We start from the raw sequence: 12,664 nt of genomic DNA, 5'->3' as shown, positions 1-12,664 counted from the left end.
CTTTATCAGAATGTGAATTCTCCAATAAGTCATGGTTTGTGGGTACCTAGGTTTTTCTTCCCAAAGCAAGATCACTTCTCTGGGCCCTCTCTCCCAGAGCTCTGGATGTGTTTCCCTTTCCAAGAGCAGAAATACGAGCAGATGTACATTTCTTAAAATCACTATGGTTTCAGCATACAGCATGGATCAGAAGAAGGCCAGGCTGGAGGATTAGAGACTTGTGAAGAGTTAATTTAAGAGTCCTGAAAAGGGATATTCAGGATATCTATTGTCCCAGAACATTTGCAATGACTTAGTTGAGCCTAAGTAGTTTTAGACAAAAGATGACACAGAGCAGTCTGACTATCCCCCACTGTCTACTCCCCTAGCACCCAAGTCTTGAATCTTATTATTATTGTATAATAAAGACATCCACCAACTACACGGTGGAGGGAATCAAAGAGAGAATCTGCCTGTCCACTAGGGCTTGTGTATGCCCTTGAGGCTTGTCACCTGCTGGAAAATGGGTTCCTGAAATCTGACCAGATTAATACCCCCTCAGAGGGCAATCAACGGAGTTTGAGAGAAACATTGATTGAATTCCATCCTCTAAAGGAAGCAGAAATTATTAGTCAATTTCTGAGAGCCCATTCACTGGTATCCTCTCTTGACTTCCTTCAAGGGCGATTAATAGAGATTCAAGACCCAACCTGGGAATCCAAGGGGAGATACAGTCAAGCAGGAAAGGGAAATTTTCTGAAGGGGGAAAGGAGGTTTGAGGCTTCACTGAGAGGAATGTTATTTAATAAGAGCCTCAGAGATATCATGAGATATTGGGACATAACATATCCCTGCAACAGTGGGTGATAGCATTTTCAGTCATCAATTAAGAGACACCAGTGTCAGAGATCCAGTAGTACATCTGGGTTATTAACAACAGGAGAGAAGGTTTAAATTACTCTCTGTTTAACCTTTCCAAGACTTGATTTTTATGAAAACCATTAGCAAATATGAGCTGGTCAGGGAGAGGATAAACAAAAGATAACTCAAGCAGAAAGGCAGAATTCAAATCAGAGTGAGGAAAAATGCAAATGGAAGACCAAGAGAATGCAATGCTCTCTCATCGCTTGGTTGGTGGGAGTTAAGGAAAGAGGAAGGAAGGAGAGGAGATACATGGCAGAGCTTCAGTGATCCAAATCCAAGTATATGATATCTTTGTTCATAGTGTGAAATCTATGGGGACACAGTCCAGCTGAGAGCAGCAAGACAAGGACAGTACAAAGCGAGGGTCACCCATTCTCTGGGCCAAAAATGGCAAACAGGCTTAATCTTTGTATTAATTTTATCAATTAGGAGTTGCTTCTCTAAACTTTATCCTCAAAGTCAGAGGCTAGATCTGAGATCAACAGTAGAGTACTGTGATTGAGTAGTGACATCCGCCCCGGCCCAGGGTTGGCATGGGCTCAAGCAGTGTGGGAGAAAAGAGTGCTACCCGTGGCCCAGTCTGGTTTACTGGCATTCTCTGTACTGGAGTTTAGAGTCAAAGGCCAAGCTACACTATGGTAAGCCTTTTATCTTTGTCCTGTACATGATTTCTCAAGGGGATTTATATGGAGAGTGATGTATTAGGAGTATGTAGCGTTCCTGGATCCCCTGGCACTGAAAAATCTAATAGAACCTACTCTTGAGTCCCTACATTTTATATGCAGGTATTTTTGGAATTGGGGACATAAATTTTTCCCTCATAGGTCCAGGTAAAGTTTCCAGAGGTCTTGTTGGTTACCTGGGGGAGTGGGCTGGGAATGGGATCTCTGGGTGGACATCAGTGAGCAAAATTTGTTCCCGGGCTCCTGTCCTCTCTCCCATCCAAGGGAAGAGATGCTCAAGTTCTTGGTCCTATGGTCCAGGACACCACCAATCCTGGATACCACTGGCCCAGCCCAGGAGGGCCTAGGGAAATGTAAGTATTTGAGATTCCCCTTTGCTTAACACGAGTGTCAGGTGGGGGATGGTGACATTATCTACCCGGATCTAATGATTGCTTTTTCCTTCAATAGCCAGAGATAGATGTTCAGGCATCCATGTGAAAAGCTTCCTGGCATAAAAGTAGATTGAGTATTGATTCTCATTTATGGTTTCAGGGGTCCCCCTTCAGGAAACAGGACAACAGAATCTACATGGCAGACCCAATAGCTTAACTGCAAAGACTGACCTTTCTCAGAATGACAACTCATGTCATATGGCCTAAGTCTGAGTACAAATAGAACAACCCCCAAATGCCTTTGGGTCAGAGCTCATTTTATGTTGTTCACAAGAACCTATAAATCAAAATTTTGGTCAAGTGCTAAGTCAGCAAGACTGGTTTTGTTATAATGCTTGCACTTTGTCATCAGGAAGACAAAACAAATAAAAGAGTAATGATCTCTTTCTTTTTCCACCCAGCATTACAAAATTGAAAGGCTGACATAACGATTTGTGTCTATATACAGCCTCCTTTCCTATATAACAAATACATTTTGAGGGCATTATATAACTCCGTTCTTTTCCCCTACATAGTAGGAACGCTTGATAGAGTTGTTAATTTGAAAAGAACAGTTGCAGTGTTCAGTAGTGGAGAGACCCCTGCACTTACACATTTCCTGCTGTATTCCCAGCTTCTAGAATAACCTCATAAAAGCTCTTACTAGCAATATGAGCAGTATGGTCATGGGCAAGCTTTAACTCTAAGACTGAGCTTCCTTGTAAGTAGAATGGGGAGAGCATGTCTACACTGCTTCATGTCTTTGCTCAAGGTTGCTTCTTCTCCTGGAAATGTCTTGACTCTCTCATTTCAAAACCTTGCTCAGGGTCCCTTTCCTTGACATCCTCTCCTTTCCCAGGAAAAAGTGACATCTCCTTCCTTTGGGATTCTGCCAAATCCCATAATCACTATCATCAAAACACTTAGAGCCCTTTGTGACATTTATCTACCTGAAATTCTACCTGCCTCTGCCAAACAGTGGTTTTCTAGAGGGTAGGAACTATGTCTCATTCATTCCTGTATGCCCAATGCCCAAAACAGTAGAAATTTGGTGTACAATTTCTGAATGAATAAGGGTATGGGTAACAGAGGACTAGAATCAACCAAGTGATGTGACCCATTCTGGGTTTTAGGAAAATTCCCCTGGCATGGTAAGGCACACAGGCTAGAGTTCAGAGGGGGTTACATAAAAAACATCAAGGGGCGCCTGGGTGGCTCAGTCTGTTAAGCGTCTGACTTCAGCTCAGGTCATGATCTCACAGCTCGTGAGTTCGAGCCCCGCGTCGGGCTCTGGGCTGACAGCTCAGAGCCTGGAGCCTGCTTCACATTCTGTGTCTCCCTCTCTCTCTGCCCCTTCCCTGCTCATGCCGTGTCTCTCTCTGTCTCAAAAATAAATAAACATTAAAAAAAAAAAAGCATCAAGACTCCTTGGGACTCAGACACTGTCTCTAGAATGCTTGTGTTAATATCAGAAGCAACCCTAGGTCATGCAAGCCATTACTGTCTACCAGTACATTATTAACACTGAGTCTGCTGAGCCTAAGACAGAGAGCCCATGTCATGATGGGGTCCAGAATGGCATAGGAAATGCTGAACCATGAAGCCCCTTGGGAAGGGATCAGCCTTGGTGGGCATGCTGGGGTAATGGGAGGCAGACTGTTGACTAAGTGGGCACCTGAGACCCTTCATTCCCTGTACAGCTCTCCCAAGGTCCTTTGGAAATAGCTTATGCTCAAGGGGATGTAGTATCATGGACTTATTTCTCAAAAGCAGGGGCAGGTCAGTCTTTTGTTTGGGTTGTGAGAGCCCTTACAACCAAGTAGAGTACAGGCGGTTACCATTGCCCAAAGCAGACTGGGGAAGAAGAGCAACCAGCTTGGGCTCAGCAGGCATAGAGGTGGCATTCAGTCCTATTCTCTGGGCCACATCACAGACACAGGGGTAAGCTCAAGGGAGTGTTGGATTTGTGGAAGGGTGGAGGTTCCTGCTCCCACTGCTAACCTGAACAACAAGTGACTTCATTATTCAACGCTAGGGTAAGGACTAACCTCTTACTTTTCTTTCCTTCCCTCCTTCCTCTCTTTTCTTTCTTTCTTTCTTTCTTTCTTTCTTTCTTTCTTTCTTTCTTTTCTTCCTTCCTTCCTTCCTTCCCTCCTCCCCTTCCCTTTTCCTTCTTTCCTTCCTTCCTTCCTTCCTTCCTTCCTTCCTTCCTTTTTGTAAAGTCTGTATTAAATCTACAGGGTCAACCTCTGGTTGTCTCTCATCTATTCTATTTTTTTATTTATTTTTTTTTTATTTTATTTATTTATTTATTTTTTCAACGTTTTTTATTTATTTTTGGGACAGAGAGAGACAGAGCATGAACGGGGGAGGGGCAGAGAGAGAGGGAGACACAGAATCGGAAACAGGCTCCAGGCTCCGAGCCATCAGCCCAGAGCCTGACGCGGGGCTCGAACTCAGCCCAGAGCCTGACGCGGGGCTCGAACTCACGGACCGCGAGATCGTGACCTGGCTGAAGTCGGACGCTCAACCGACTGCGCCACCCAGGCGCCCCTATTCTATTTTTTTAAAAACAACTTCATGGAAGTATAGTTTATGTACAGAAATTGCATTCACTGAAAGTACACAAAATCCTGAGTTCTGACAGATCTATATACACCCATTGCTATGGACTGAATGGTGTCCATCAAAATTATTATGTTGAAGCCCTGACCACTACTGTGACCGTATTTGGAGACAGAGCCTACAACGACATAATTAGGGTTAAATAAGGTCACAGGGTGGGGCCCCAATAGGATAGGATTAGTGTTCTTGTAAGAGACTAAGAGACACCAGAACTCACTTGCTCCCTTGCAGTGTGCCCGCTGATCCTCTCCTGCTTCTCTCTCTTGCTTTCTCTCTCTGTCCTTCCTCTCTCCCCCTGCCTTGTGAGCACATAGCGAGAAGGCGGCTGTCTATAAGCCAAGAGAGGGCTCTCATCAGAACTTGGCCTTCCAGCTTCCAGAACCGGGAGACATAAATTCCTGCTGTTTAAGCTTCCCCGACTATGGCATTTTGTTACGGGGGCCTGAGCAGACTGATATACTCATGAAAGCAGTCATTGTACAGAACGATTCCACCACTCCTACTCCTTTTCACAATAGACTGAAAACCTCTAACCTTGAAACTAGGAGAGAGATGTCTGCTGTAGGAAAATACACAACCTTTCCAAAATGCCTCTTGACATGTTTTGTTGCCCATGATGTCATTATGCCAAATTTTAATGAAGAAAAGAGGCTATTATGCAATTAAGGCAAAGAATTCATGGTAATTCAGCCCAGAGTATCCAATTAAGCTTGGCACAGTCACCAGCTCTCAAAAGCTTCTGGTCACCTGCATAAATTTTCTAGTTGAAGCCTGACAGTTATTCACCAGAAACAACAGGTTCTCTGAGCATAGGGGATTCCAGAAAGTTTTGGAAAAGGGAAGTCTTCGATGTTCTATGGCATCTTCCTCATTTCCCAGGAGCCAAACTCCCTTTTCCTCCCTCTGGAGATGGTTTTTCAATCCTTGTCACTTCTCCCCCATCCCCCCCACCCCAGGAAGGGTCAATACAGCCTCCAAACCCAGTCGACTACCTGAGGGAACTGGTCTCTTGTGGTTCCTGGCAGTGCTCCTGGGTCTAACACACCGCCAAGAAAGAGCTGCTGCCCAGGAGATGTCTATGGAATGAATCCTTGATTAAACGAAGTGAAAAGAATTGACCAAAGGCATGGCAGCCATTTGAGGTCACAATGCATATTAAGGCAGCCTGGAATGCTGTCTAGTGAAGCAGCCTTTTGATTCTTCTGAGATCTCTGGGCTGGCAGGGCCAGTAGATCAGAGAAATTATTCTTATCGGCACCAAGAGAAATGGTCTGTTGCGTCACAGCACGAAAGGCCCCTCTGCCTGGTCTAATCCACATTTGCACCCCACCTCCCACCTACGCTCTTTGTAACTGAGAGTCCACATCGCCCCCCAGTATGCTTATTAGAACTTGAATATACTGTGTGTGTTCTGTCTCTACTTTTGTCCACGTTGTTGCCCTTTGTAGGACCAAACTAAAATGGGTCATGCATGTCAGGGACAAATCAGACTCGGCCAATGCCGATGCATTAAAAAAGATGAAAACAACCTTACCCAAGTTGCAGAATTTTACAAGTCTCCGTAGAGGTCAGCAGAAGATGCGGGCCAGTCCCCAAACATCAAGCCTGCTCACGCCGTCCCTGGACTTCCTCATCCTCCTGACTCAGCTGCCCTGACCCAAACAAGGGAGAAGACAACTAGGTAACCAATCAGCTGAAAGAGCCACACACTTCCACACTCACCCCGTGAAATCCCTCAGTCTGTAAGCAACAAGGAACTCCTGGTTCCTGTAGCCTCGAGTTTCCTGGTTTGCAGGTCGAAACCCTTGCAGTAAACCGTTCTTTCTGCTTTGTCTTACTCGGTGTGCAGTTGGATTTTGACACCTCTCACCTATGCGCTTCCCACTTTGTCTGCTGTGGCCTCCTACTCAGTCTTCACGTCCAAGCTCAGTCTCCTTCCCTTTGGAGGCTTCTCTACCGTAGCAGCATACCGACTGCATCTCTGCCATAGGCTCTCGCATGGTTTCCACCTGCCTCTTGATGGTCTTTCCCACCAGACACTGAGTCCCCACGGGATGCTGTTGGGTCTAAATCATCTTGTAAACCCACTGCTTAGTACATAAAGACTCTCTAATACTCGTAGAATGTAGTTGTCCGGTAAGCCCTCCTTACTTTCTCTTCCCCAGCACAGGCAGCTCCTGCAGTGGGGGAAGCATGGCCCTAAGTCCAGGCAGCCTCCAGTTTAAATTCTGGTTCTTCATCTTCTGTATTTGTTATCTATCACCGTGTAGCCAGTTAACATAAAGGAAGCACTTTAAAACAGCACCTGCTTGTCAGTTCCTGGAAACTCCGGCACATGTGAGCTGGGTTCTATGCTCAGAGTTTCACAGGACTGCCTTGAAGGTGTCAGCTGGGTTGAGTTCCTTTCTGGGGCTCAGGGCTTTCAAACACCTGTGACTGTTGGCAGACTTCGGTTCCCTGAGGTTGTAGAATGGTGGTCCCATTCTGTTGCTGACTGCCTGCCGGCTGGGAATACTACCCAATAGCCTTCTCCACCTTGAAAACCAGCAAGGGAGGGTCTCCCTCACGTCCATTTGGCCTTGTTCATCAAATCCCTTATGTCCTTTGTCCCTGATCTCTCCGTGCAGCTTTAAAGGGTCACGTGATTAGTCGGGTCCACCTGGATAGTTTCCCTTTTGATTAGTTGAAAGTCAGAGGATTATCACCTTAATGCCACGTGGACAATTCTCTCGCCATGTTACACACCCTAATTACTCATTACCTTCATTGGTTGTACCCACACTCAAAGGGAAGGACTTACACAAGAACAAGGGTCACTGGGAGTCACCTTAGAATTCTGCTCACCCACCTCCTCAGGATACATGACCCCCTTTACAAGGTCACTTTCCTCAGATGGAAAACAGGGAAAAATAAACCTGCCTCCCAGACTTGGGGGTGAAGATTAAAGAACAAATGTGAAAGAGCCATTCAGGAGACAGGTCTCTTTTCCTCCTGCTATCTCTAGGATGCTACTTTATCACTGTTCCCGGTGAGACCAGCTGGACTGGATACCTACAAAATGACTCAACGACATCCTCAGTAATTAAGGCAGATTAAAAAAAAAAAAAGACTGATAATGTCTAGTGATGTGATTTTTGGAAGGTGGTAATAGCTGAGATCACCCAGGATCAGCCCGTGACCCAAGCTGTGATAATTTCATAAAGACTGAAATCCAAGCTCTTCAATTAGATTACTTTTATAGAAAGGCTTAAACCATTATTTATCTTGATAAAACAAAAACACTTGTCCATGGTGCTTGAGTTTTAATAAATTAGATGCTCTGACAAAGAAAGCCCATGGCACTGGGTTTTAATATACTAGAATCTCTAAGTCTGGAGACAAGGATGCTGTTGGCTCTCAGGATACAGCTGACACATGATGAGGCCAAGTTTGTCCTCTTTGGCTGTCCTTCTCAGATAGTCCTTGCTGCTGGTGTCTTATGCCTGTGCTGATTCCCAGCCCTGCTGCCTGGGGACCTTCAAAGTGGTGTCCCACCTGGGCAAGTTCTCCTCCAGACATTATCTGATTCTTCCTCACAAAACTTAACAGTCCTGTGGTTTATCCCTTCGATGCCCACCTGGGTGCCTGCCTAATTAGGTACAAGACGGACAGAGACATCTGCCAATGAGAACGGCTAAATATGATAGGCTTCTCCTGGTTACGTCCACACTGTATGGGGCCTTCAGGATTACTCAACCAGAGTAGACTTCCTTCCCTTTCAGTGTTCAGCTTCTCCAAACACAGTGAGCCAGTGCTGTCTCTGCTAGAGCAGACGCTACTGCTGACAGAGGTCCATCAGTGGTCTGGGGAGCACCACCCCCACCCCAGGACAGGTTCCATGGCTCCAGTCCTCACCTGAGATGTCAACTGACCGTGCACATTTTCCAAAGAGTCCCTGTTCTTCACTCATACCTATGGGGCAAGAAGGCGCCTCTGGGTCAGAGGAATGCAAATAACTAACAGTAAAAGACAATGTTCAAGTCTGACTTGGTACTGAAACCATTCTGCACCAGTGGATTCTTAGGTGAAAGAAAAATTGGGCACATCCTCTAAAAAGTGCATTTTACCAACTTCTGTTTTATTTAGATAACAAGGAAGAATAGAACACCAGTGCTCTCCCCCTCCCCTTTTTTGTCTTTAATAACGAATTTAGAGATAAAAAAATTCAATTAACCCTCATCAAAGGTGTGCATGTTTCATCCAGGCTGTAGTCTTCGACCAGCACCTCGGAGGCCGAGCTGACTGGCGGCAGATTCTGCCCAGCTGGGAGCCCTAAGGCATCTGTAATGAAGAGGTCAGCTTGTTTTTCCTGGGAATCAGAGGCTCTGGTGGCGTGGCTACAAAGGGCTAAGGCTTAGCAACTTGAGCTGTGAGGCTCCACTGTCTGCTCTGGGGACTCTGGGCGTCATCTGGACGCAGTGAGTGGCACCCGCTTGGAACCCTGCAGCCCCGTGGCAGGAAGTGCACCACCAGAGATCTTTCATGACGTCTTGCCTTCCCCACAGCCCAGCCGTGGCTCGGGCCACTGTTTCTTACTTTTTTTCTGTCTGCCATCCCACGCTCTTCTATGTGGCCACAAACACATCCAGGGTGCGCCCCGACGGTGGCCCTCTCCACCCCTCTCAGGATAAAGTTAATTGCTAGGTTTGGTTAAGGCCATTTAGAACCTGTAGCCTTTCCATTTTGGCTACTTCTCGTCTTGCTGTGACCCTCACTCCCACACCCACATACACCCTCAGTGTACTCTTTGGGCCCTAAATGCAGAGGGGCTTACAGTCCCTCGGGCATGCCATGCGCTTTGTCACCTGCGGCCCTTTGCACAAGCTGTTCCTTCCGCCAAGAGGGAAGGCTCTCCTTCTCCTCCTCATGCTTCACCTGGCTCAATCCTACTTGGTCCTCAGGACTTGATTTAGAGGCCACCTATTCTAGGAAGCCCCCCCTCCTCTGCACGTCTGCAACTGGTGTTCACCCCTGCGTTCCCTCAGCCATCACATATCGACCACATTGGTGGTGAAACAGCTTGTGGGCTGGCCGGTCACTGCAACCAGTAGGTGAACGCTGTGAATCTCTAGCAGTGTACGTGACATTTGCTTAACATTCAGAAAACTTTGTGGGGGGCAGGGAGGGAGGGAGGGAAGGGGAAGGGAGGAAGGAAGGAGAAAGGGAAGGAAGGAAGGAGGAAGGGAAGGAAGGAAGGAAGAAAGGAAGGAAGGAAGGAGGGGAGAAGGGAAGGATGGGAAGAGGGAAGAGAGGGAGGGAGGGAGGAAACAGAAGGGAAATGACATTTGGAATACTGTGGCCTTGGAGCAAAGCCACTGGCTGGGGAATAGGAGTGACAGGCCACCCTGAGTCCCTAGAACATCCTGAAGAAGGGCACTCACAGACACCCTGTATCAGCATTTCAGTCTAAAACCGGGCAGGCAGCCAGTCCTAGCCAACAGGCTCTGCCACAGTCACTGCAAGATGCTGGATGAGTCCTCTGCTCTGAGGCAAGTCTCAGATTCCTCCCTGAAAAAAGTGTGGTTTCGCCAGAGTCTCTGGCTTGTGCCATGTATGGGAAGAATCAGCAGTAATGCCCTGACCCACCAGACCCTAAGTATCCTCTCTGCCCAAAGCCTAGTCCTGAGCTTTCTGCCTGTTACTTACTCCGAGGAAGCTTCCCAGACCTGAGATTTCACCAATTAATATCAACTCTCGCTGCAGCCCTTAAAATGGCCAAACAAGCCACAGCAAATGAAAACTGACTGGGAAAGATCAGATGTTGGCTGGGTCAGAGCCGTCAATTTCGCCATTAATCTGCTCCATCAGTAGCAATGATTCACCTTTCTCAGGAGAGGAGCCAGAGGGCAACAGAGGGGAGGCAATCCTTCCACCCACCAGCGTCTGCCTCAGTGAGCCGGTCCTCAATGGGCACAAACGCCGAAGTAGGGCAGCTCGTGGGCAGCACATGAGTTGTCGAGGTTCCGCACAGGCCAGGGAAGGGGAGGGCCGACAGCACACCCTTTGTTCTCACCTCCCCCTGCAACAAAGCGGGTGGTTCATTTCACGTAGCTAAGAGTTGTGCCGGATGAAAGTGGGTGGCACGTAAACTAGGAACCATGACCTCACGCTGTGTCATTTACTTGTGAAAATGTCACATAGAACACGGGAAAGTGGTTAGAAGATACTGTTAGGTGAAGGAGCGAGATACACATGCGTATGTATGGTGTGGTCATCGTCGTGCAAACAGAAGCAAAAATCCTAGAAATCTATGTGTGACGACAAATGACAGCATAGAGATCTCTGTGGCTGGTCGAGTCATTATCTCTGAAAATGTCTCTTCTCTCTACTTTTCTGATTTTTCTAAAAAATGTCTGTATTTTGTTAGAATACAATTAAGTAACTTTTTAATTTTTTAAATGTTTATTATTTTTGAGAGAGACAGAGAGAGAGAGAGAGAGAGAGAGAGAGCATGAGGAAGAGAGGGGCAGAGAGAGAGGGAGACACAGAATCCGAAGCAGGCTCCAGGCTCTGAGCTGTCAGCACAGAGTCCGAAGCAGGGCTTGAACTCAGGAGCTGTCAGATCATGACCCGAGCTGAAGTCGGATGCTTAACCGAAGGAGCCACCCAGGCTCCCCTACAATTAAGTATTTCAAAAATAATTCTATGAGAAAGGGCCCTTTATAAAGGTCATTTAGTTCAGTGGCTCCCAAAGGGGGTTTTGATGAGTACCCAGCATCTCTAGGGAAGTTCACTAAATATAGGCAAGGACCCAGGTCACAGCCCTAGAGACCCTGACTTAGCAAGCCTGGCACCGGGCCTGGAAATCTGCATTCACTGAGTTAAAAATAAAAAGCTTGCCAGGGAATACCAAAATGAAGCCAGGGCTGGAGGTGTTTATTCTCGTGCAGTCCAGCCTCTCCCTCTGCAGAATGAAGAAACTGAGGCCCCTGAGAGGGGAGTCACTTGTCAGGTATGTGACAGAAGCAAGACTACAGCTCAGGACCCACTCTGGCAGAGCACAGTGGACTCTGGGTAACTAGACAAAGCATTTCGAGCCGTGCAAACTCTTTGCCCCTCCTGCGTTTCTGGTCATTGTGCGGTGTGGCTTTGCAAAGGCCGGCCCTTCTGGAATGGCCTGACCCACGAGACTGTTTAAGAATGCTTATTGGAGTCAATGTGCTCTTCTTGTGACCTTTTATGAACAAAAGCATCCAGCTCTCTGTATCTGAAATGCTAATATGGAGGAACTGGATAAAAGGGCTCTGATTCTGCACCACCTCCCCCCTTTTCCTAAGGGCTGGCCTTATGATGTATGTTTATGTTGGCCTTCACAGCAGAAAGTGAAGCTGCTCATCCCCCTTTGACGTGCAAGGTTGGTGTGTCTAAATGGGACGCTGGAAGGGCAGGCTGGCCTCAGTCTCCTGGCCAGTCCTCCCCTGAGTCAGAAGGGCTAACCTTCAGCCTCGGAAAGGAGCAGAAAGGCAGGGGCAGGAGGAGGTGGCCTCAGAGATGCAGCGGCAGTCAGAGCTGCTGAGTCAGTTCCGTAGATGTTCCTAGTAACTTCACCGGAGGTCATTCAGCCAGGCTCTTCCCAGCGGAGACCCATCAGAGCCGCCTTCCTCCCCACCCATTTGTCATCAAAATAGAAGTCATCGGAGACGATGGGTGTCAAACTCCGAATTTCTCTGCTTTCTGTAAAAACAGCTATGCCTGGCTGGTGCTTCCTTCTCCTGCAGTATAAGCTGTCCCTGCCCCACTGAGTGAAGGAGATGCGGTGTGTGTGTGTGTGTGTGTGCACGTGCGTGTGGTAGAGATCAGTTGGTGTCCTGGCTAGAGGCTCGTCTAGTTACTTCCTAGGAGAAATGTGTTCATTGTTGTGATACCCAGTGCCTGGAGAAGCAACAGAAAAGCAGTCAAGAAGCAGGCCGTTCTAGATGCCAGCAATAACATTGACAATAACAATAACAGTAAGAATAGCTCTAGGGTGGCAAGACAGGGCTTCGTTTCATCATCATGTCT

Source organism: Panthera uncia, assembly GCF_023721935.1.
Source record: "Panthera uncia isolate 11264 chromosome A1 unlocalized genomic scaffold, Puncia_PCG_1.0 HiC_scaffold_17, whole genome shotgun sequence".
In the NCBI taxonomy this organism is placed as follows: Eukaryota; Metazoa; Chordata; class Mammalia; order Carnivora; family Felidae; genus Panthera; species Panthera uncia.
This window is presented reverse-complemented; position numbering follows the sequence as displayed.